Source organism: Lonchura striata, unplaced genomic scaffold, assembly GCF_046129695.1.
Source record: "Lonchura striata isolate bLonStr1 unplaced genomic scaffold, bLonStr1.mat Scaffold_251, whole genome shotgun sequence".
NCBI classification, from domain to species: Eukaryota; Metazoa; Chordata; class Aves; order Passeriformes; family Estrildidae; genus Lonchura; species Lonchura striata.
Genome location: NW_027461149.1, coordinates 1,880 through 27,197, shown reverse-complemented (window position 1 = coordinate 27,197; position 25,318 = coordinate 1,880). Strand labels below are relative to the sequence as shown.

General features: G+C 51.5%; 1 long non-coding RNA gene across 1 annotated transcript; it reads left to right on the top strand.

Moving 5' to 3' along the window:
* The first annotated feature begins 12,022 nt into the window (after nucleotides 1–12,022).
* LOC144248678 (uncharacterized) lies at nucleotides 12,023–25,080 on the top strand. Its single transcript, XR_013341998.1, has 3 exons — nucleotides 12,023–12,131; nucleotides 19,961–20,087; nucleotides 24,473–25,080. It is a non-coding gene; the product is annotated as an uncharacterized LOC144248678 (long non-coding RNA).
* The last annotated feature ends 238 nt before the right edge of the window (nucleotides 25,081–25,318 follow it).

Below are 25,318 nucleotides of genomic sequence, written 5' to 3'. Positions count from 1 at the left end.
ACTCAGGGAGTGCCTGTTTCCAGCTGAAGTGGCAATACCCTCCAGCACTCCACAAGGCAGCTCTTTCCAGGCTGCTGGCAGGTGGGAACAGCCGTGTTTCCCTGCCTAAAACTGATTTCAGAGCAAGGACAGGCTGCCCTCTGCAGGGAAACTCATCAGACCTGGGTTCCTGCTTTCCCCATCCGCTGCTGGTTATCCACAGGTCACCCCAAGGTGGTGGCACCCCGCTCTCACCTGACATCCTCCAGCAGCTTCCACTTCCAGCGCCTGTGAGGCACAGGAGATTTGCAGGAAGGTGCAGTGGTGGTCCAGGATTTGACACCGAGCTTTTCCCCCTGCTGGGAACAATAATGGGATCACACCTGCTGGGATAAGCTGCGAGGAGCAGGTGTAGGTCTGGGTTTGCAGGTGCTCAGTGCTCCCCGCTCCTGTGAGGAAACCCAGGAACAATAATGGGATCACACCTGCTGGTGATGGTAAAAGGGTTTTAAATCACGGGGATTTAGGGTTAAAAGGAAAAATCAGCTCCGCAGACCCTGCAAAAATGAACACCCTCAGCACATGGAGAACTCGTGCTTGATAGAACTGCACTGTGTAGCTGGTACATCATAAATGATATAATTGTTAGATGTGATGGTTGGTTAGTAATTAAATATAATTACTGTTTAATCATAAGAATAATCATGAGAAACTGTGGTCAGTGACCTGAGAAAGATCACGAGAAACTCATGTCAATGAATATGATAGAACAATATAAGTTTAACAATTAATATGTGAGTTACATGTAAGAATAGTAATAATGAGAAACTGTGGTCAGGGACCCAATAAAGATCCTGAGAAACTCATGTCAATGTATACAACAGAACAATATAAGTTTAATAATTAATATGTGAGTTATGTAACGATAGAATATAAAATAGGTTCAGGTCGAAAGCCATGTCAGGGTCAGATTTGGGTCTGTACCCTGACTCCCAGAGCTCTCAATAAAATCACCTGCAGATAGTGATATCCTGTGATTATTTGTGTTCCTGAACAATGTAAATTTAATAATTAATATGCAAATAAATATATAAGTTATATAAGGATAGACTATAAAATACATTCAGCTCGAAAGCCATGTCAGAGTCAGATTTGGGTCTGGACCCTGACTCCCAGAGCTCTCAATAAAAGCACCTGCAGATGATCATATCCTGTGATTATTCTGTGTGTTCCTGAATGCTGACACTGGGATAAGCTGCGAGGAGCAGGTGTAGGTCTGGGTTTGCAGGTGCTGAGTGCTCCCCACTCCTGTGAGGAAACCCAGGAGATGTCCAGCCCTGCTGAATTGCGTCCGGCAGGTTTTCTCCAGCGAAGAATTCCAGCACATCCTCCCCAGGAAGGTCGGCAAAGTCATTTAAGCCAGCTTTGCTGCCTGCATGCGAGTGGCCGTGCGCTTCGCTGTTCGGGTTGGTGTTTTGGCAGAAGATGTTAGAACAGAAAAGGAAATTTTGCCATTTCTGGAGACCCGAGCCTGCACTGGCCAGGCCTCCTGGGTTGTATCAGTGTGGCTGAAGAACATAAGTTCCCATCCTCAGCTCAGTTCAGTGTCCCCTCTGACAAGGGCAGCAGAAGGGATGAACCACATTCCTCTCTCCGCATGGGACTGAGCTGATGGGTGTACCTGCTTTTAAAACCCAAGGGGCTCACAATTTATAACAATATTAAAAATTTGTGTTGCAAGCTGCTTTTGGTCTTACAGACAGCAACGCATGATCTCTTGGAGGAGCTCAAAATGGGAAGAGGACATCTCTTTTGAGCAGTAGCCTGGTGCTGGAGCTCTCAGAGCTCTGCATCTCCCCAGATGGACAGGTCTCATCCACAGGAGTTTATCAGAAGCTGAAAAAGCAGGATGCCTTGTGGTCTGTGCCTCTGTCAGCACTCTGAGAAGTGAATATCCCGAAAGCAGCAAGTGCAGCTGCTGTTCCCGTGAGCTGTGGGGCAGCAGTGGGGCTGGGGAACAGCCCTCCTGATGGACTCACCCTCCTGAGCACATCAGCCAGGAAACACACCCCGGCTGCTGTCCTGCTCCAGGCCTGTGAGAATTCCAGAAGGAATTTCAGGCAGGGCCTCCGAGTTGTTTTTGGAAGGAATTTCAGGCAGCACCTCCGAGTTGTTTTTGAGTGTGTGATTTTTCTTATCTCCTGCCCAGGCAGGAAGGGTGAGTTTGGCTCACATCTTCACTGCACGTGCAATGCAAGGCTGTGCTTTGTGCCAGGTAAACAAAGGCAGCCTTGTGTAATTGTAATTGTGAAATGTGTGGAACACGGCCTTGGGACAGTTATAAATATGAGTTCTAACAAACAACCAAGGAAAGCATGGAAGAAGGCTTTTGGACCAATCTTTTGTTTGCAAATAACAGTTATAAATCTTAAACTGTTTTGTAATAGGAGTATTTGAATTATAACTTTAGAATGTTGCTTAGTACTAAGGATTTTAAACTGTAGCTTTAGAATGTACAAAGGATTTGAACAGAAATGGAAGTGACCCTATCTCAAACTCCTGGAGAAGGAAGATGGACATCAAGGTTGTTGATTAATAACTTCCAAAGGGAAGCTGGACATCACTACCATAGATTAATGATCCTAAGAAAACAAGGAAAATGGATATCAAGATTGTCAATACATGATTTTGAAAGGGGAAGCTGGACATCACTACCACAGATTAATGATCCCAGAAAACAGAGGCTGGACCCCACCACCAGCACACACATCCTGGGATGTACATTCCAGGATATTGAAACCCAGAATAGATCACAACAGAGCACAGAAACTGGAAAGCAACCAGCCATCACCATCATAGATTTACGATCCTGGAGTATAGAATTGTGGCGTTAAAAGGTAGAAGTGGAAATTGCAAAAGCTGTCGCAGACACTGAGAAAAGCCTATGAATATGCATGAATATGATCAATAAATACCAGCAAGCCAACAATGGGTGTGCAGTGGGAGGGGAAAACCCCCACCACTGCACCCAGAGCTGTCTTTGCTCATACGTTACCATATTAATTAATACATTGAATTGCTGCTTGATATATTGGCTGAGTCAAGCGTCTCGTTTCTAACACTGCACGGTTCAGGAGGCCACAAGACCCAAAGTCACAAGACCTTTGAAGGAGTTATTGACCAATAAAACACTGCCAACAAGGTTATTTATGCTTTTGACCTAATCCTTAAATATTTCATCTTATGGACTCATGCTACAGTGTGATCTTTCTTAGCCAACCATGTTATGGCACACAAACCTACAGCAGTGCATTCTAAACTCCTTGTTCACCTCCATAACTACTTTTATTTTTTCTGTATCTTAAACTCTAAACTTTCTTCTACTTAGCTCAACGTGTCTGCCTTAAACTATAAATCTGCATTCTTGCTTTTAGTGCTGAAGTGCGGGAGCGTTTTCCAAGGTCTCAGACCAAATTCTGTGTGTAACTCTAAGCTTTGGCTTACAGTTCTGAGAGTTCCCCAGGTTTTGGGCTGCAGCAGAGCCTGGCCTCGCCGGGGGCTGAGGCTGGCCGTGGTGAAGGCTCTGCTGGCAGAGTCGCAGAGGGAGCGCAGCACCCTGCAGCTGCGAGCCCTGGACCGTGCTAGATGAGAGCACCAAGTCGTGCCAGGCGTGATCCCACCCGGGTGTGAGTCTGTGCCCCGCACTGGGCGACTCCCCGGGCAGGGGAAACCCTCCTGGGGCAGCTCTGTGCCAGGAACAGCAGACGCACAGCACCTTTTCTGTCTTCAGCTTCTGTTTGTTGGTATCTTATCAAGACCTCAGCACGCTGTCTGCCCCCAGACCTTGCTTGTGTGAAAACAGCACAAAAACGGCCAAGGGCCTCGTGCTGCGAGGCCTTTTGAGTCTAATCACAAATTAAAGTGCCCAATTAAGAAGTGACACCTGGATTATTTCCCTTTCTAACCCAATAAATTACCCCTAAAGACCCGCAATGCAGATTTTCCTACCCAATTACAAGATACCACCCAAACCCAAGAAGGAGGAATAAGAAAGAAAAAAGGAACTCAAGGCAGCACCCTGCACCCTCCATCTTGAACCCATCTATAACATACTAAAAATCCTAAAACCTACATTTCTCACCCATGTGACACACTACACGACTATCTACAACCCCTACAATCCATTTCACACTTTTGTGGTCTCTGGTTTTCCTTGAGGCTTTGGAAGTTTTCTCCATGAATGAGGGTCGAGGTCAGTGTTTTCCTGGGAGATTTTCCTACCCAATTACAAGATATGACCCAAACCCAAGAAGAAGAAGAGAGAAGAAAGGAACTCGAGACAACACCCTGTACCCTCCATCTTGAACCCTTCTATAACATACTAAAAATCCTAAACCCTACATTTCTCACCCATGTGACACACTACAATCTCTACAATCCATTTCACACCTCTGTGGTCTCTGGTTTACCTCCATCTTGAACCCTTCTATAACATACTAAAAATCCTAAACCCTACATTTCTCACCCATGTGACACACTACAATCTCTACAATCCATTTCACACCTCTGTGGTCTCTGGTTTACCTTGAGGCTTTGGAAGTTTTCTCCATGAATGAGGGTCTAGGTCAGTGTTTCGTTTCACAGCATCGTTGATTAAATCTTGATTGAGTTAGGTTCTCTGTGATTTAAACTGCAGAAGGGTTTCTGAGTAAGTGCCAAAGCTGGCTTTATAACAGAGCTTTTGTAAGTGTCTCAGATGCCTCATAGCTGAGACATCTGACACTCCCAAATCCAGCTACCTGCGCATTCTGTGAAGTGATAAAATGCACAATTGATGCAAAGGATTTCTGTCCTTTACCCTTTGTGTGGGATATAAAAACTCACCACGATATACCCTCGATCTGGTGCTTTCCAGCCTAAATGTTTCAGTGTTTTAATGTCAGCCGCCCCCAGAGGAGAAGCTGGATTTTGAGGTTCAGCTGGTCACACGTGTAGGATGAAATGCAGGAGGAGAAGTTCCTTCATTCTCCTTTCTGCAGAATGAACTTCCTTAATTCTCCTTTCCTGCAGAATGAACTTCCTTCATTCTCCTTTCCTCCAGAATGAACTTCCTTCATTCTCCTTTCTGCAGAATGAACTTCCTTCATTCTCCTTTCCTCCAGAATGAACTTCCTTAATTCTCCTTTCCTGCAGAATGAACTTCCTTCATTCTTTCCTCCAGAATGAACTTCCTTCATTCTTCTATCTCCCAGAATGAACTTCCTTCATTCTCCTTTCCTCCAGAATGAACTTCCTTCATTCTTTCCTCCAGAATGAACTTCCTTCATTCTCCTTTCTGCAGAATGAACTTCCTTCATTCTCCTTTCTCCCAGAATGAACTTCCTTCATTCTCCCTTCTGCAGAATGAACTTCCTTCATCCTTTCCTCCAGAATGAACTTCCTTCATTCTTTCCTCCAGAATGAACTTCCTTCATTCTCCTTTCTCCCAGAATGAACTTCATTCTTCTATCTCCCAGAATGAACTTCCTTCATTCTTTCCTCCAGAATGAACTTCCTTCATTCTCCTTTCTCCCAGGATTAATTCCTTCTTTGCAGCTTCACTGCGCTCAGCGACCCCCGGGGACCCTCAAATTGGGGTGAAATTGGCGGTTTCGGCGATTTTCGAGCCTGCTCTGCTCGCACCAAGGCTGCCAGACCCGGCTCGGCACATCCCGGGCGATCAGGAGAGGCCAGTGCCAGCTGCCGTGCTGATCCAAGCTGTACTGTGCTGATCTGAGCTGTGCCGGGCTGATCCAAGCTGTGCTGATCCAAGCTGTGCTGGGCTGATCTGAGCTGTGCCAGGCTGATCCGAGCTGTGCTGGGCTGATCAGAGCTGTGTCGGGCTGATCCGAGCTGTGCTGGGCTGATCCGAGCTGGGCTAGGCTGATCCGAGCTGGGCTGATCCAAGCTGTGCTGGGCTGATCCGAGCTGTGCTGGACTGATCCGAGCTGGGCTGATCCGAGCTGGGCTGGGCTGATCCGAGCTGGGCTAGGCTGATCCAAGCTGTGCTGATTTGAGCTGTGCTGATCCAAGCTGGGCTGGGCGGATCCAAGCTGTGCTGGGCTGATCCGAGCTGTGCCGGGCTGATCTGAGCTGTGCTGGACTGATCCGAGCTGTGCTGGACTGATCCGAGCTGTGCCGGGCTGATCCAAGCTGTGCTGGGCTGATCCGAGCTGTGCCGGGCTGATCCGAGCTGTGCTGGACTGATCCGAGCTGTGCTGGGCTGATCCGAGCTGTGCTGGACTGATCCGAGCTGTGCTGGACTGATCTGAGCTGTGCCGGGCTGATCCGAGCTGTGCTGGGCTGATCCGAGCTGTGCTGGGCTGATCCGAGCTGTGCTGGACTGATCCGAGCTGTGCTGGGCTGATCCGAGCTGTGCTGGGCTGATCTGAGCTGGGCTGGGCTGATCCGAGCTGTGCTGGGCTGATCCAAGCTGGGCTGATCCGAGCTGGGCTGATCTGAGCTGTGTCGGGCTGATCCAAGCTGGGCTGGGCTGATCCGAGCTGTGCTGGGCTGATCCGAACTGTGCTGGACTGATCCGAGCTGTGCTGGGCTGATCCAAGCTGTGCTGGGCTGATCCGGGCAACCCCGGCCAGCCTCATTAGTAAACTCGCTACCCTCACTATAATTTACCTGAATACATTTACTCGCCATAAAGACCTGCTTCCTTCAATCTGGCCTGAATTTCACCCGGTCAGCCCGTGTCTGCTTAAACAACTAGTAATTATTTGTTCTGAATTAGCTGTATCCACACAGCTGCTTTATCAGCGAGGTTACGGGAGTGACAATGCAGCAGCACGGCAGGAATGAAAGGACAGCTTTGTCAACTGGAACAGAGATTGTTTCAGTTTAGTTATTTGCATCAAGGATCAGTGACGGGAAAAGCAAGAACTCAGGGTCCAGTGCTGCTGGCAACAGTTTAAACAAGATACTTGAACAACTGAAAATATTATGGAAAGGAGAGTCAAAACTATCTCAGGGATGGGGAGCAAAAGTCTTCTGTGTACTTTATCAGGCATTAAGTGGCTACAACCACTATGTTTTGTCAAACCATGGAAAATGGAGAAAAATTGGGAAAAAAAAGGAAGTTCTCCTCAGCAAAGAGACAAAGAACAAGCAGAAGATGGCCACAAATCTGGGGCAACCCTAAAGAGAAATAGAACACAGTTCGTGCTCTCGTGCCCCGCTCTCCCCATGGACACCACAGAATAAAGAGAGCTGAACCAACATATCTGGGGTAAGAGCCTCTTTTGGGAATCTTTGCCATCTCCTGACATTCCTCCCCTCACAGCCTCGGATCCCTGGGCTAGCCTGATAATTTAGGGGGCTGAGAGGGGGGGAATGTCACTGCGGCACCCGTGGGGCGGCTCCAGCCCAGCCAGGGGACGGCAGCTCCGTACTGGCCGGCTTCACCGAGCCCGGCAGCTCCAGGGGCCCTGGGCTCTTCTCCGGGCAGCAGCAGAGCAGCAGCATTCCCTGTGCCACAGGAAACCTCCGAGTGAGCTCCAAAGGTGGGGTAAAGCCCTGCCGAGGAAGGAGCAGACAGCACAGGCAGTGGGACAGAGGCTACCGAGAGAGACACCGAGGGGATGGCAGAGATGGGGAAGGGATGGAGCCCCAGGAGGGGCTGAGGAGCTGGGAAGGGAATGGAGAGTTCCTGAGGAGCTGGGAAGGGAATGGAGAGTTCCTGAGGAGCTGGGAAGGGAATGGAGAGTTCCTGAGGAGCTGGGAAGGGAATGGAGAGTTCCCGAGGGAGCTGGGAAGGGAATGGAGAGTTCCTGGGGGAGCTGGGAAGGGAATGGAGAGTTCCTGAGGGAGCTGGGAAGGGAATGGAGAGTTCCTGAGGAGCTGGGAAGGGAATGGAGAGTTCCTGAGGGAGCTGGGAAGGGAATGGAGAGTTCCTGAGGGAGCTGGGAAGGGAATGGAGAGTTCCTGAGGAGCTGGGAAGGGAATGGAGAGTTCCTGAGGGAGCTGGGAAGGGGCTGGAGAGTTCCTGAGGGAGCTGGGAAGGGAATGGAGAGTTCCTGAGGAGCTGGGAAGGGAATGGAGAGTTCCTGAGGGAGCTGGGAAGGGAATGGAGAGTTCCTGAGGGAGCTGGGAAGGGAATGGAGAGTTCCTGAGGGAGCTGGGAAGGGAATGGAGAGTTCCTGAGGAGCTGGGAAGGGAATGGAGAGTTCCTGAGGAGCTGGGAAGGGAATGGAGAGTTCCTGAGGGAGCTGGGAAGGGAATGGAGAGTTCCTGAGGAGCTGGGAAGGGAATGGAGAGTTCCTGAGGAGCTGGGAAGGGAATGGAGAGTTCCTGAGGAGCTGGGAAGGGAATGGAGAGTTCCTGAGGAGCTGGGAAGGGGCTGGAGAGTTCCTGAGGAGCTGGGAAGGGGCTCAGCCTGGAGCAAAGGAGGCTCAGGGGGACCTTGTGGCTCTCACAGCTCCTGACAGGAGGGGACAGCCGGGGGGTCGGGCTCTGCTCCAGGAACAGGGACAGGAGGAGAGGGAACGGCCTCAGGCTGGGCCGGGGAAGGCTCAGGGTGGAACCAGCAGGAATTTCCCCATGGAAAGGACTGTCCAGCCCTGGCACTTGGCCCGGGGCAGTGGCGAGTCCCCATCCCTTGAACCGTGTGAATGTGGCACTTGGGGACATGGTTGGATGTGAGGGTCATCCTTCGCTTGTTTTTTGTCTCTCTGCTGAGAACTTCCTTTTTTCCCTCAATTTTTCTTGGTTTTGCCTCTCTGCTGAGAACTTCCTTTTTCCCCCTCAGTTTTTCTTGTTTTTTGCCTCTCTGCTGAGAACTTCCTTTGTTTTTCCTCAATTTTTCTTGTTTTTTGTCTCTCTGCTGAGAACCTCCTTTTTTTTTCTCAATTTTTCTTGTTTTTTGTCTCTCTGCTGAGAACCTCCTTTTTTTTTTTCTCAATTTTTCTTGTTTTTTGTCTCTCTGCTGAGAACCTCCTTTTTTCCCTCAATTTTTCTCCATTTCCTATGGTTTGACAAACCATCAAATGGTTCCGTGATCCCATGGCCCCGCTGCCCCCCTCGGCAGCTGGGGCCGTGCTGAGATACCAGACATGGGACAGGCCTCCAAAAAAAGGTGTGGAGCCTGGATTTGGGGAAGAACCAAGCCGGCACCACGGGGCAACGCGGGGCTGGAAGGCAGCGTGGAATTTCCATGTGGAAATGACAGCTCTCCCTGCCGATCTGGGCTGTTTTTAGCCCAGCACAAAGTCATGGCCTTGCAGGTTATTTTTGCAATCTATTTTGTTTATAGGTGCAGAGCAGCATTGTTCAGAAATGTTTCTAATGGGGAGGCGAGGGGGAAAGCAGCTGAATGTGCTCTTCGTGACAGGCCTCAAAATTATAATTAGGAGAGGGGGTTTTGATTAAGTGGTTTACATATCTGATACTGTTACTATAGTGACTCTGATTCTTTTAAATGCACGGTGCTCCTTCGTGCATCGAACTATTTAAACAGTGTATGGTGCTGGTGGCAGAGAATTGAAATTATTACTTAGCAGAAGTTCTCGTTAAAATAAAACTTTCTCTTTTTAACAGAGAGTGGGGAGTGTGAGATGGGAGATTGGGAATTAGGAATTGCTGGCTGGGAGGGTGAACAGGCCCTGGCACAGGGTGCCCAGAGCAGCTGTGGCTGTCCCTGGATCCATGGAAGTGTCCCAGGCCAGGGTGGATGGGTCTTGGAGCAGCCTGGGATGGTGGGAGGTTTTCCCACCCATGGATGAGATTTAAGGTTCTTTCCAACCCAAACCATCCCAGGATTCTGTGATTGACAGTCTCAAAACTTACAGCACTGGAAAACATCTGGGTTTGGGCAGGAGAGGAGGCAGATGAAGGCCGGGGTGAGCTGAGCTGTCGCGTTTCAAACCCTGTACTCTCCCTCTTTAAACTCCGTGCTGTCAGCTCCACTGAGGTGGGACCACCCTGAGGACAAACAGCGTTATTGTGAGAAAAGAGGTTTTTGCTGGTTTCTGCTGCAGTTTCAGTGCTGACCTGAGGTTCTAGCTGTCTCCATGACTCCTGCCAAGCCTCCTGTTGGAGTGCAGGGGTACCCCAGGCAGGGCTCACCTCAGCGCTGTGGCCCTGCGTGTTTTCAGGAGCCCTGTTCCATGCGGGGCATCCAGCTCGGTGGCCTGGCCATTGGGAGCAGCTTCCACAGGGAACCTGTGTGAGTGACCCCGTGTCCAATGGACACAGGGAACCTGTGTGGAGTGACCCCGTGTCCAATGGCCACAGGGAACCTGTGTGAGTGACCCCGTGTCCAATGGACACAAGGAACCTGTGTGAGTGACCCCGTGTCCAATGGACACAGGGAACCTGTGTGAGTGACCCCGTGTCCAATGGCCACAGGGAACCTGTGTGAGTGACCCCGTGTCCAATGGCCACAGGGAACCTGTGTGAGTGACCCCGTGTCCAATGGACACAAGGAACCTGTGTGAGTGACCCCGTGTCCAATGGACACAGGGAACCTGTGTGAGTGACCCCGTGTCCAATGGACACAAAGATCCTGTGTGGAGTGACCCCATGTCTCTGCTCCTTCCTCCTGCTTTTCTTTTCCTCATCAGCCTCCTCCCCAGTGGGATGTCCCTGTGGAGCCACAGTCCTGGGTGCCACACCGCACTCACAGCCCCAACCCCTCACGGACCCAGGCTCCTAACAGCCCCATCCCCTCACATTCCCATTCCATTCCCATTCCCATCCCCATCCCCATTCCCATTCCCATTCCCATCCCCATTCCCATTCCCATTCCATTCCCGTTCCATTCCCATTCCCATTTCCCATTCCCATTCCCATCCCATTCCCTTTTCCATTCCCATTCCCGTTTCCATTCCCATCATTCCCATTCCCATTCCCATGCCCGTTCAATCCCATTCATCCCATTCCATTCCATTTCCCATCCCATTCCCATTCCATTCCCGTTTCCATTCCATTCCAGTCCCCATACCCATCCCCATTCCCATTTCCATTCCCATTCCCATTCCCATTCTCCATTCCATTCCATTCCATTCCATCCCACCATTCCCATTCCCATTCTTCCCATTCCGTTTCCATTCCCATTCCCATCCCATCCCCATCCCCATTCCCATTCCCATTCCCATTCCGTTTCCATTCCCATTCCATCCCCATCCCCATTCCCATTCCCATCCCCATTCCATTCCCATTCCCATTCCCATTCCCATTCCCATTCCCATTCCCATTCCATTCCATCCCCATTCCATTCCCATTCCATTCCATTCCCATTCCATTCCCATTCCATTCCCATTCCCATCCCATTCCCATTCCCATTCCCATCCCCATCCCCATTCCCATCCCATTCCCATTCCCATCCCCATTCCCATCCCCATTCCCATTCCCATTCCCATCCCCATTCCCATTCCCGTTTCCATTCCCATTCCATTCCCATTCCCATTCCCATTCCATTCCCGTTTCCATTCCCATTCCATCCCCATCCCCATCCATTCCCATTCCCATTCCATCCCCATTCTCATTTCCATTCCCATTTCCACCCATGCCCATTCCCATTCCCATTCCCATTCCCATCCCCATTCCCATTCCCGTTTCCCATTCCCATTCCCATTCCCATTCCCATTCCATTCCATTCCCATTCTCATTTCCATTCCCATTTCCATTCCCATGCCCATTCCCATTCCCATTCCCATCCCCATTCCCATTCCCGTTCCTCCACCCATTCCCATTCCCATTCCATTCCCGTTCCCCCTCCCGCTCCCGTTCCCTCCCGCCGCCCTCCGCCCCGCCCCTCGCCGCTGATTGGCTGTCTCGCCAGCCAATTAACCTGCGCCAGGTCCCGCCCCGCCGCGCCCATCCCGCTTTCCCCCCTGCGGGGGCGGGGTAAAGCGCCCATTGGCCAAACGCCGCCGTCGCCTGCGCGCTTCTTGCTCTTCTATTGGCTGCCTCAGCTGTCAGTCACGGCCAGCACCCGCCTCCCGGGGTGTCCCTCCCCGGCGCCTCGGTGCCGGCTCCATTCAGTGGCGGATTCTGCGGTGGACGCAGCTCCGGCGGGCGGGCGCTGCTCTCGCTCCGTAGGAACAGGTCCTCGGCCGGCATCGCTCGGCGGGCAGCAGCCGCAGGAGGAGGCAGACCCCGTTCTGGTAACCCCCACACAGCTTCGGCGGCGCACCACAGGCCTCTCCCTCTCTATAACGCCGTGTTTGCGGGGCGTTCCGAGGGGCGGGAGGCCGCCGGGGCGCGGGGAGGGATGGAGCCCGCCCGCGCTGCCCCGTGTGCCGCGGGGGCAGCGCCGAAGCGGCGGCGGGGCGCGGCGGGGCCCGCGGCTCGGCCTGCGGCGGGGGCAGCCCCGGGCCCCGCGGAGGGGCACCGCGGCTGTGTTCACCCTGTCGGGACGGCGACACGCCGAGCCCACCCCGCGGGCCCGACCTGCCCGGACTTCCCCGCGGAGTGCAAGTGGGGAAGCAGCGGGGCGGCTGGCGCGGCCTTGGAGCAGGAAGCGCCGCGGGGTTGCTGCCGGGCTTGGCCTCCTCCCGGCTGCTGCTCTGCCGGAGCACGCTGCGCTAAAAAACACCGGCTGGGGGGTGTTGTCCGAGCCAGCCGGCTGTCGTGCCTTGGCAAGAGTCGCGCAGTTCACAGGAGAAACGCCAAGCCGGATTGCAGCGCGCTGATAACGGCGCGGCGTGCAAACGGACGGTCTTGCGCCAGCCGAGGTGGAAACCACCAAATGTCGATTATCTGGTGTCTTCGTGTTGGTAATTCCTAAAAGTAGTGGTCGTCAAAGGGAGGTTTTCTACGTGGGCAATTGAAGGAGCTGGGCGGGGTGTGCAGCTCTGCCGGTGGCCCGTGTGCGTGTGCAGCCAGCAGCGTCTAATGCCTTATTAAACGCTGTGAGATCTGTAGAAATTTAACCTGAGCCTGTATTTTAGAAGAAACCGTGTGTTACAGTCGCAGGAGGGAAGTTCTGATAATCCTGTGCGGTGTCCCGTGAGTCAGCAGCTTGAGTGCCGGCAGGGTTTGGAGCTTTTTGCTCTGCAAACTAAGACGGGAGCTGTCAGAGCGCGTGGTGAGTGAGTACTAATTAACTGCTCATCTTTACGAGAGGTGCCAGCGCCTTCCCCGCTACCAAAGCGGCTCTGCTAGCTCGTGGTGCATGGATGGGTTCTCAGGCTTTTCTGTAATTCAAGCGGGGTATTTGATTTTAAAGCACAAGCTGAGGTTTGTAAGAGGTTGGCAGGCGTACGCTTCACCTGCACTGAGCTGCTTGGCTTCTCTGTGCTCAGTGCTGAGTTGCTTTCCCAGGAAGAATTCCCATCTCTAAGTGCAGCAGTTGTTGGGAACATCCTTGTCCACTCCTCAGCCTGTATCCCAAAAATATATCTGTGCTTCTGGGTTGAGCAGCTCCAGCACAGGGGCGTGCCACTTCTCTGGAATACAGCATGAGTATTCCTGCGTATTCCTGGAGTGCTTCTGAGGGCTTTTAGGATAAGGTCTTTGTCCTTGCCTTTACCACCAGTAGCCCACCTAGTCACACAAATTAAAATAAATAAAGTATGTCAGTACGTTTTGTCAGACTTGGCCAAAAATACTGCTGCTGTGGTTTCCACAGCATAAGATAATGGACTTCCTGGTTCTTAAGAATCAGAATATTTAGGTCAGTGAATGTATAAAAGTATAAATGTATAAAAATGCTGACTGCTACGAACCAAAACTCCAATACCAAACAATTCAGCCCTACTTTCTGCTCGTGCTGCAAGAAGCCTGACAGTACTGTAAATTGCACTAATTGACAAATACTCTTTTTTGGAAAGCGTTCTGAAATAATTCTCACCTGAGTTCACCTAAGTGTGCTTTGTTTAGTGAACGTTTCCAGCCTCAAGTGAACTTGCTTACTCTGCCCCGGTGCTCCACGCCTAACTTTTCTTCCTGTTGAACTGGCTGCCTCAGAATGAAAGGGAAGAAAAGTCATTGCAATATGCTAAAGATCTGCTTCCAAAATAACCCGCCTGCCTCTGCCAAACACTTCATTAGTAATTTCTGCCCGTGACTGTTCCTTTTAATCTGCAGATCTCAAGGTGCCTTAGAAATGTCCTTTAAGGTGGTGGCCCGGGGCTTTGCTGGAGGGAACCTGGAATAGTTTTGCCGCTGTTTGCTGCTGACTTTCCTCAGCAGCGGATCTGGCCAGCTCAGGGAGCCAGAGCTGCTGTGCAGAACCACGTCCCCCCTCTTCAGCCCTCTGCTCCTTCCTCCTGGGATGCTCTGTTCTGGAGCAAAAGCGACTCCTTGGCCTGCTGAAGGGTGGTGGGTGCAGGGAGAGCTGCTTTCTTTAGGTGGAAGTCTCCTGGGGAGACACACTTACAGCCCGTGCTTGCCTAATGGAATAATTTTAGACTCCTTTATCATTACTGAAGTGATGAAGCCAGCTGGTGTGTGCCTGGTTTGTTGGTTTGTGTCATGCTTGGGTGGGCCAGGCTGGGCTGCTTATTACTGAAACAAAAAAAAGAAAAAGAGAATAAAGTGTACGGTGCATCCACTGCAGACCTGAGGTGGTGCAGGCTCACAGAGGGGGCACAGGAGACACCGTCTGTTGGCTTAAAAATGGGTGAGGCCTAAAAGATTGGAAATTCTGTGGGACCTCCACAGCCTGGAATTACTGATTTCAGCTTGTCAATACGAAAAAAAGCTCCCCAACACAGGCTGGTTTCTGTAGAAGAAAGAAAGGAATCAGTGACACAGGATCTGAGGAGCGCTGGACATGCACTTGTGTTCCCCCAGCCTGCGGGGTGCAGGCAGACTGCAGAGTCATGCAGCACGAGTTGCTGTGCCCGCGCTGACACTCCTTGGCACCGAGGGAGACCCACAGGTCAGGCAGCCTGGCAGTAATTGAAGCTGGCCTTGCTTTAATTGACTCTGAGCTTCCCGACTCTCCGGCCAGCCTCATTCTGCCTTTTAAGAGCGTGATGAACCTTTCCCTTGAAAGTAGGTTTTGCCATTTCACAAATCCATAATTGGAGCAGCAGAACATTTGCTCCCAGATAAGGGTGCTTGTGCGTATTGGTAATTAGTTTGACCCGGGCAGATGCCTCCTGATAAGGCACAGCGGGGAGCTGTCCTCTGGTGTGCTGAAGGATTTAATCCCCTTAATTTGTGACACAGCAGCTCAAAAATTCCCAGTTGTTTGGAGCCTCGTGTAGTTCCCACCATTGTCAAGCACTGAAGGGAGAGCAGAGATCCTGGTTATTTTATTCGTGTTTATTCCTCATTCAATTCTGCTGCTTTCTTCCTAACTCCTCCTCACAGGACGCTGCACAGCCTCGTTCCTCTGTGTGTGTTTTCACACCGTGGCAGGTGCTGCTCTTTCCTCCAGCTCAAATCCCTTCCCCAGGGCTGGAGCCCCTCTGCTCTGGAGCCAGCCTGGCAGAGCTGGGGCTGTTCCCCTGCACAAGAGAAGCTCCAGGGAGAGCTCAGAGCCCCTGCCAGGGCCTCAAGGGGCTCCAGGAGAGCTGCACAGGGACTGGGGACAAGGCAGGCAGGGACAGCACACAGGGAATGGCTCCCACTGCCAGAGGGCAGGCACAGATGGGAGATTGGGAATTGGGAATTGCTGGCTGGGAGGGTGGGCAGGCCCTGGCACAGGGTGCCCAGAGCAGCTGTGGCTGCCCCTGGATCCCTGGGAGTGTCCCAGGCCAGACTGGATAGGTTTTGGAGTGACCTGGGACAGTGGAAGGTGTCCCTGCCCATGGCAGAGGGTGGGACTAAATGAGTTTTACTGTCCCTTCCCACCCAAACCATCCCATGGTTCTGTGACTCTCAAAGATATTGGGACATTGGGAATTAGGAATTGCTGGCTGGGAGGGTGGGCAGGCCCTGGCACAGGGTGCCCAGAGCAGCTGTGGCTGCCCCTGGATCCCTGGGAGTGTCCCAGGCCAGGTTGGATGAGGTTGGAGCAACCTGGGACAGTGGGAGGTGTTCCTGCCATGGCAGGGGATGGGCTCTAAAGTCCTTCCCACCCAAACCACCCTGGGATTCTCTGCCAGCCTCCACTGCCAAAGTGATCTCTCCTGTTTTTTCTGGTTTCACTGCCACCCTCTCAAGCCTGGCCTGTCTCCTACAAAACCATCATGAGCCGTGTAGAGCTGCACAGCCCAGCCCCTCCATCTCCTTCAGACCAGGTGCTGGCCTGGGCACCTTTAGGGAGCCTTTCCCCCGCACTAGCAGACGTGGGCGGCAGGGCTGAGGCTGCGTGTCCCTCTGTCCTTCCCCACGAGCCCGGGGGACAGGGCTGGTGGCCAGCAGGGCTGGGCTGGGTCGCAGAGAGCCACGGCCGTGCGGGCAGAGCTGCCGGCAGCCCTGCAGAGCAGCACGGACGGGCACGGGGAAGGATTCCCTGCTTTGCGGGGTCAGGGCAGGTCCTGAAGGCGGGTTTTGGGGGCAAACCCTTGCCAAAGCGCGTTCAAAAGTGTGTGACAAAAGGAGTTGGAGGAAGTGGGCACAATGAAACAGAAACGGGGAACAATGAGACGAGCAGGGGAGGGAGAGCGCAGGGCTGAGCGGCCAGTCAGGTTTTGTGATGGATATAAATTAACTGGGATCATCCCTCTTGGATCTAAACACAGGGCTCAGTGGAAAATGAAACTTGATTCTCCCCTTTTACGAATCTGAGATACCTCCATCAAGAGAATAATTTTAGGTGCTGGTGTGACACCTCGGAGAGGAGCAAGTCTCATCTCTCACACATCAGGGAAGCAAGCAAGATTTGTATCTCTCTGAAAAGTCTTTTTCCCTCTGCCCTCTGCAGTTAATGATCGAGTTCAGGTGACTCTCAGCCACAGTCTTGTTTGGTTTTTAAGTGCTCATTAACTGCACCAAAGTTATTTCAATTTAATTAGAGTTCGGTAGGGTGTGGTGCTTGTTCTACTTTTTATTTCCTTGTTCTAGGTGTTGGTGGTGACAGGTTGGCGCCAGGGTGGCACCAGGCTGACGGGACTCTGTGAGGGGGTTTGCTGTGACACTGGATATGTGACAAAATCTTTTTGGGATCCCCTGCAGCCGTGTGGCGACGGCAGATGGGCAACCAGATCAAAAACGGGTTAAAACTGAATTTGCTGATCCTAAAGGCAGCACAAAACTAATGTGTTTTGCATTAATTTCCCTGGTCTGATGCTGGTTTCCCAAACGCTGGCAGGCCAGCGGTGCTCGCTCCACCGCTAGCAGGTTTGGGGAGGAACGAGCACGTCGGAGGCAACTTTGGTTTGTGCTGCTGGCAAGGCTTCCTCCCGTGCCTCCTGTCGCACTCCATGCAGCAAATTTATGGTCTTTACCCCAAAACAAATCAACACAGGCGTTTGAGTGGAGCTTTTGTCATTCACACGCCTAAACAAACACGGAAAGGTTGAGAGGAAGGGATGCTTCTGGATGCAGAGCTGCTTCCCTCTACACTTCACACTGGGTAGAAGAGAAACTTGGGCGTAACTGGTGGTGAAAAAATGTTAAATGTTGCCGTATTTTTTCAACGCTTGGGAAGATTTGCAAGAAAATCCTCAGATCGTAACCTGTAAGACCAGTCTGCCGTCTTAGAAGCTGATTATGTGCAAATTTGATTATAGAAAGGTCTTCTTAAGTATTCAGGCGATATTTAAGATAATGAAGTTTTGTTCCTTAATTCAATTTCGTCTCCCATCTGGAAGAAATTAAAAATCTAAGCCGTGCATCATTTCATTCCTGAAAAACGTCTCGTGCCCTGTTTAGTGTCCCTGCCTGTCTGGGCTGTGGGTGTGTAGCTGGGCTGGGGGGTGACATCCCCTCTCCTGTCCCCCGCCTGTGTCACCACACAGAGCACGGTGCTGGCGAGCTCTGTGTGCTTCCCGTTGTCTCTCTGCCTTGGAGACGAGTCCAGTGCACATTCCCTGCTGGTCCTGCCGTGTACCAGCCCGTGATAAATGGGAATTTCTTCTGCAAAGAGCTTGTGATCGATAATGGCGTCAAATGAGTTCAAGAGTTGCTAACGCCTGTCAGGACCAGAACTGGAGTTACACTAATGATTTTTAATTCTCTTAGGAAAAATTCCTTTACTTTAAAGGATACATTCTCTCTGAAAATATATCTCTAAAGTTTGGGATTGTAAAAATATAAGCCTGGAATCCACAGTTCAGTGGAGTTTTTGGCCATTTTAATTCCACATTTTGTTGTAGCAGAGTTTTAAAATGCTGACAGACACAGTTTCTCTGCTGTGTTGTCCAGGCCCAGAGATTTCATTGCTGGAGAGCTCCAGAGGGTCTCTGTGGGGATTTTGTGGCTGCACCTGCTGTCCTGGCAGGCATTTGTGCCACTGTCCATTTCCGTGTGTTATAAATGAGAATTTATTCAGCCAGATTAAAAATAAAAAATAATTTTATTAGTGGTCAAATTCTATCTAGCCAGCCATGGAAAAAGACAGAGCCGAGCCTGGGGTCAGCCCTGGGTGTGCCACAAGGAGTCACCTCAGCAGAGGTTTCCCCCATGCCCACACACCTCCAGCCTGGCACGAGCGGGTTTTATAGGGAAAATTCCACCCGAGGCCAAGATTTCAGCAATCAGTCTTTTCTTCCATTCAGAGTCCATCGGTTAATGAGATTCTCTTTTTTGGTGATGAGGAGGAATAATTCAGTGTCCGGAGTAGGTGAATCCCTGATGAGATTACGGGATGGCTGCATTCACATGGATCTGTCTGAGGATTTCCATGAGATCCATCTTGGGACGTTTATGGGATGATCAGCACCTGATGGTGAACACCTGGAGTCCCGATGGTCAACACCTGGAGTCCCGATGGTGAACACCTGGAGTCCCCATGGTGAACACCTGGAGTCCTGATGGTGAACACCTGGAGTCCCGATGATCAACACCTGGAGTCCCGATGGTCAACACCTGGAGTCCTGATGATCAACACCTGGAGTCCCAATGGTGAACACCTGGAGTCCCAATGGTCAACACCTGGAGTACACCTGGAGTCCTGATGGTGAACACCTGGAGTCCTGATGGTGAACACCTGGAGTCCCGATGGTCAACACCTGGAGTCCTGATGATCAACACCTGGAGTCCCAATGATCAACACCTGGAGTCCTGATGATGAACACCTGGAGTCTCAGTTGTCAGCACCTGGAGTCCTGATGATCAACACCTGGAGTCCCAATGGTCAACACCTGGAGTCCCCATGATCAACACCTGGAGTCCTGATGAACATCTGGAGTCCCGATGGTCAACACCTGGAGTCCCGATGATCAACACCTGGAGTCCCGATGATGAACACCTGGAGTCTCAGTTGTCAGCACCTGGAGTCCTGATGGTCAACACCTGGAGTCCTGATGATCAACACCTGGAGTCCCGATGATCAACACCTGGAGTCCCGATGGTCAACACCTGGAGTCCCGATGGTGAACACCTGGAGTCCCCATGATCAACACCTGGAGTCCTGATGAACATCTGGAGTCCCGATGGTCAACACCTGGAGTCCCAATGATCAACACCTGGAGTCCTGATGATCAACACCTGGAGTCCTGATGATCAACACCTGGAGTCCCAGTTGTCAGCACCTGGAGTCCAGCCATGGCCCATCTCCCGGCCGAGCCAATCCTTTTACTTGTGACTCAGTTTCCAATACACACCCAGTCTCAAAGGTGGGGGGACTAATACAACAGGCATAATCTAACAAGTATCCAATACTATTTCACATACCCAATTACTTCATACAAGGAATGTCACGAATTCCATTTACCACACATAACACGTGCGACAGCTAAAATCCCTGCTGGCATTTTGTGTGTGCCAGGGTGGCGCGGGGCAGCACCGAGGGAGGGCCGTCGGCGTTCCAAGCCCTTCCTCGCCGCGCCCTCCCGGCTGCACGGGGCGCTCCTGGGGCGTCGCTCTGCGGGGTGGAGCAGTGCCAGGCGGGTGCGTGGGGCAGTGCTGCGGGTCCTGACGCTGCGTTTGCCCGCAGGTGCGGCGCAGGAGGCAGGATGCTGTCCCGAGTGCGCGCGGCCGCGGCGCCCTGCGCGCTGGCGCGGCGCGGCCTGCACACCAAGGAGAAGGGCAAGCCGCTGATGCTCAACCCGCGCACCAACAAGGTGGGTGTCCGCCCGTCCGCCCCTCCGCGTGTCGGTCTGTCCCTTCGCTGTCTGTCTGTCCTTTCGCTGGGTCTGTCTGTCCCTTCGCTGGGTCTGTCTGTCCCCCCGCCATGTCAGTCTGTCCCTTCGCAGGGTCTGTATGTCCATTTGCTGTCTCTGTCTGTCCCCCCGCCGTGTCAGTCTGTCCCTTCGCTGGGTCTGTCTGTCCCTTCGCTGTGTCAGCCTGTCCCTTTGGTGTGTCTGTCCATCCCTTTGGTGTGTGTCTGTCCATTTGCTGTGTCGGTCTGTCCCTTCGCTGTCTGTCTGTCCCTTCGCTGTGTCTGTCCATCCCTTCCGTGTGTGTCTGTCCGTTCACTGTGTCGGTCCGTCTGCAGTGTGTCTGTCCATCCCTTCGCTGTGTCTGTCTGTCCATTCGGTGTGTCTGTCTGTCCTTTCGCTGTCTGTCTGTGCCTTCGCTGGGTCTGTCTGTCCCCCCGCCGTGTCAGTCTGTCCCTTCGCTGGGTCTGTCTGTCCCTTCGCTGTCTCTGTATGTCCATTTGGTCTGTCGGTCTGTCCCTTCGCTGTGTCTGTCCATCCCTTCGGTGTGTGTCTGTCCGTTCACTGTGTCGGTCTGTCTGCAGTGTGTCTGTCCATCCCTTCGCTGTGTCTGTCTGTCCATTCGGTGTGTCTGTCTGTCCATTTGGTATGTCTGTCTGTCTGTTCAGCGTGTCTGTCTGTCCAGCTGTAGTTTGTCTGTCCGTTTGGTGTGTCTGTCTGTCTGCAGTGTATCTGTCTGGCTGCATTGTGTCTGTCTGTCTGGCTGCAGTGTGTCTGTCTGTCCCTTTGGTGTGTCTGTCTGTCCATTCAGTGTGTCTGTCTGTCTGGCTGCAGTGTGTCTGTCTGTCCCTTTGGTGTGTCTGTCTGTCCATTCAGTGTGTCTGTCTGTCTGGCTGCAGTGTGTCTGTCTGTCCCTTTGGTGTGTCTGTCTGTCCATTCAGTGTGTCTGTCTGTCTGGCTGCAGTGTGTCTGTCTGTCCCTTTGGTGCGTCTGTCTGTCCATTCGGTGTGTCTGTCTGTCTGTCTGCAGTGTATCTGTCTGGCTGCATTGTGTCTGTCTGTCTGGCTGCAGTGTGTCTGTCTGTCCCTTTGGTGTGTCTGTCTGTCCATTCAGTGTGTCTGTCTGTCTGGCTGCAGTGTGTCTGTCTGTCCCTTTGGTGTGTCTGTCTGTCCATTCAGTGTGTCTGTCTGTCTGGCTGCAGTGTGTCTGTCTGTCCCTTTGGTGTGTCTGTCTGTCCATTCAGTGTGTCTGTCTGTCTGCAGTGTGTCTGTCTGTCTGTTCAGTGTGTCTGTCTGTCTGTCTGCAGTGTGTCCATTCGGTGTGTCTGTCTGTCTGTCTGCAGTGTGTCTGTCTGTCCATTCGGTGTGTCTGTCTGTGTCTGCAGTGTGTCTGTCTGTCTGTCTGCAGTGTGTCTGTCTGTCTGTTCAGTGTCTGTCTGTCTGTCTGCAGTGTGTCTGTCCATCTGCAGTGTGTCTGTCTGTCCGGCTGCAGTGTGTCTGTCTGTCTGCAGTGTGTCTGTCTGTCTGCAGTGTGTCTGTCTGTCTGTTCAGTGTGACTGTCTGTCTGTCTGCAGTGTGTCTGTCTGTCTGTTCAGTGTCTGTCTGTCTGTCTGCAGTGTGTCTGTCCATCTGCAGTGTGTCTGTCTGTCCGGCTGCAGTGTGTCTGTCTGTCTGTTCAGTGTGTCTGTCTGTCTGTTCAGTGTGTCTGTCTGTCTGTCTGCAATGTGTCTGTCTGTCCGGCTGCAGTTTGTCTGTCTATCTGTCTGCAGTGTGTCTGTCTGTCTGTCTGCAGTGTGTCTGGCTGGCTGCAGTGTGTCTGTCTGTCTGTTCAGTGTGTCTGTCTGTCTGTCTGCAGTGTGTCTGTCCATTCGGTGTGTCTGTCTGTCTGTCTGCAGTGTGTCTGTCTGTCCATTCGGTGTGTCTGTCTGTGTCTGCAGTGTGTCTGTCTGTCTGTCTGCAGTGTGTCTGTCTGTCTGCAGTGTGTCTGTCTGTCTGCAGTGTGTCTGTCTGTCTGTCTGCAGTGTGTCTGTCTGTCCGGCTGCAGTGTGTCTGTCTGTCTGCAGTGTGTCTGTCTGTCTGCAGTGTGTCTGTCTGTCCGGCTGCAGTGTGTCTGTCTGTCTGTTCAGTGTGTCTGTATGTCTGTCTGCAGTGTGTCTGTCTGTCCGGCTGCAGTGTGTCTGTCTGTCTGTTCAGTGTGTCTGTCTGTCTGTCTGCAGTGTGTCTGTCTGTCCGGCTGCAGTGTGTCTGTCTGTCTGTTCAGTGTGTCTGTCTGTCTGTCTGCAGTGTGTCTGTCTGTCTGCAGTGTGTCTGTCTGTCTGTTCAGTGTGTCTGTCTGTCCGGCTGCAGTGTGTCTGTCTGTCTGTTCAGTGTGTCTGTCTGTCTGTCTGCAGTGTGTCTGTCTGTCTGCAGTGTGTCTGTCTGTCTGTTCAGTGTGTCTGTCTGTCTGTCTGCAGTGTGTCTGTCTGTCTGCAGTGTGTCTGTCTGTCCGGCTGCAGTGTGTCTGTCTGTCTGTTCAGTGTCTGTCTGTCTGTCTGCAGTGTGTCTGTCCGTCTGCAGTGTGTGCTTTGAGGCCGACTTACAAGAAAGTTGCATTTAGTTCCCTTCATGAAGCCATTCCTGTTTCCACAGCCCATGCTCTGCCTCTCTCTCTCTTTTCTCCACTGGAGCTGTAGTGGCCTTTGGGAATCTTGAGGCCATTATTGTGTAAATTAGAACTGTAAGAAACGAGGTGAGGGCTTTTGGTGGCTGATGGAGACGTCTGAAGTGGTCAGGAGAGGTTCTGTGTGGGTTATTTTACCCTTGCCTTTCCCCCTGGACAGCAGCGTGCACGATTCCTCGATGCTGCGTGAGTCCAGGCTGCCTGAAGGGAGGCAGACGGAACTGTGGAAGGTAGAGCCTGGCTGAGTGCAAAACTGAAATTGAGATTGCTGTGTCAGGGGAGGGGGACAGAGTAGATTGCTGTGACTTGTCAAGATCAGATTGTCTCAAGACTTTCAGGGCTCTAAAGACTTTGACTTCAACCCCTGTAAGCTTTTCCAAATGCTGACTATGCGACAGCATTCAGAAATGAGAACAATAGGTCACTTCTTACTGTTTTTCTAGTGCTAATATCTTCCCCTTTTTTTTTTAACCATGGAATTGTCGGCTGGACTGAGCACAATGCAATTTTATTTCTTGAGGAATAGAAAGGAGTAGGGAGCCTCCGGTTAATGGCAATTGAATTTTTGAATTTTTTAATGCCTCCAAGAAGTTACATTGGTGAGGGGGAGCCCCATTGTGCATTAGTTTGTCTCTGCTGTATCAGCCTGTTGGAATGGATCAGAAAGCTCACTGAGTGATACTGCTGGATGCAGTATCTGTATGGAAATGCATTTTGGATATTCAGCAAAGACATAAATGATTTATGAAACATGCTGAGTACTTTACCCCTTGGACCTCACGTGTGTATAGATATATATATATATTACCGATGTACAGAAGCAGATAAAGGGTGTTATTTCTTGCTGTCAGCTTGTTGAGGTTATCATGTTTTACTTGATTGCATTTCATTTTTACATCCTGTGTCAACTCTGCAGAACGTTTGGTTTCCCCTAAGGCACGTGTCCCAAAAACGAGCTGCACAAGGACAGCATGGGGGGCAGGAACCAGCCCTTGTGCAAACCACTCAGGGGAGTTGCTCTTTGCCACTGGAGCAGCTTTCCTGCTGTAATTGGTTTTTCTTTTCTTAGCTGCGTGTTGCAGGACGCCCCAGCTGTTTTGCAGTTTGTGTTTGGAGGCCAGATGTGCGGTGTTTGCTGTCGGGGTGGCTCGAAGAGGCAGCGAGCCCTCTGAGTGCTGTGGCACGCTGCTCTGCGCAGAGCCCTGTGTTTTGGGTGCCTCCTGCTCCCTCCCAGGCCATTCTTCACCTTCAGGACCTCCTGTCCTGCTGGAGGTCCCTGCTGCTGGGCCCGGGCAGCGTTCTGGACTCGCTTACAGCACTGCTAGGTTTAGTGCTGGCAATTAAATCCTTTCTGACACGGTGCAGTTTAGTGCTGGCAATTAAATCCTTTCTGACGTGGTGCAGTGCTTCAGGTGGGGCAGGCTTCGTTCTCCCAGCACAGAGCAGGATCCCTGACTGGGGAGTGCCATCAGAGCATTCTTGTCTCCCCTGGAAATACGTGACCTGTAATTTTATCCCTGTGTTTCTTTTCTGTGGCTCGCAGAACATTTGTGGCCGAGTAGTTGGTGCCGCTTCCTGTGCTTTAGCTGGTTGTTTTAGTGGGTTGTTTTGGTGTTCTTGTGAAGAAGGGTGTGATTATATTTTGTGCTGTGGATTCCATTACCCTGTTTTCCGTTCCTCGGGATTGTTAGGTTGTCACAGAATTCCAGAATCCCTGAGGTTGGAAAAGCCCTCCCAGCCGCTGAGCCCAACCTGTCACCCGATTCCCACCTTGTCACCCAGCCCAGAGCTCTCAGTGCCACGTCCAGGCCTTCCTCCAGCACCTCCCTGGGCAGTTCCAATTCCCGACCTCCCTTTCCACAGGGAAGTCCCTTCTGATGTCCAGAAACTCCTCCTGCACCGACAGTGCCTCTCAAAATTTTGGCTTCAACAGGTGTCTTTAGGATTTATATATGCACATATTTGTGTGTATGTATGTGCCTGGAAATGGCAGTGGGTATGTGCATGGAAATAGGTGATAGATGTTAAAGAAACATTCACTGGTGGCAAGTTAATAATCCCAGACTGATCCTGAGGAATTTTACCAGTGTCGTATCATTTATACAGGTGGTCATCTTCTCACATGTCATATTTTTGCTCACAGTTTCACATGTTCATTCACAGCTGTTTCAGCCCCGTTTATTTTCATGCAAGGCTTCCAGAATACTTCCAGAAACTGTGATAAATTCAGCTTTGTGTAAAGAGACGATTTTCTTATCAAACTTGTATGTGACCTCACTGACTTGTGGGAAATACCCAGCAGTACATTTCTGATCCAGAATAAAAAATAAACAGGAAAAACCCAACCAAAGTCAAAGCCATTCTGACAAAATAAAAGGGATAGCACAAGAGGGGGTAAAAAAGGATTGTATGAACTTGAGGATGTAAGAGTAGATGCTCCCTTCCGCTGCCCATGCTGGTTTTGACACATTTCATTTATTTGAATACGTTTTAGGTTTAGGCTTAGCCAGCTGGGTTGAGCAGCCAGGGCATGGAGT